Raw genomic sequence first — 440 nt, forward strand, 5'->3', positions numbered from 1 at the left:
TATATATATAATATATATATAATATATATATAATATATATATATATATATATCTGTGTGTGTGTTTATAATGAATATGTGTGTATGTCGTGTTTGCGAATGTTTGTATCACTCATATGTATATACATTGTCAGTCATGTACACGCATTTAAATACGCGTGTGTACACACGCACACACACACACACAAGCACACACACACACACAAGCACACACACACACACATACACATTTATATGTGATTTGTAGATATATATTTGTGTATGTATGTTTGATTTTTGTATGTGTGTATGTTTGTTTGTTTGGGTGGTGTGTGTGTGTGGTCGCGAATCTGTGTATGCGGGTGTATGATTGTTTCCTTGTGACTGCGAATGCGTGTGTGTGTATGTATATTAATGTATATATATATATATATATATATATATATATATATATATATATAT

The sequence above is a fragment of the Octopus bimaculoides genome, chromosome 5 (assembly GCF_001194135.2).
Source record: "Octopus bimaculoides isolate UCB-OBI-ISO-001 chromosome 5, ASM119413v2, whole genome shotgun sequence".
In the NCBI taxonomy this organism is placed as follows: Eukaryota; Metazoa; Mollusca; class Cephalopoda; order Octopoda; family Octopodidae; genus Octopus; species Octopus bimaculoides.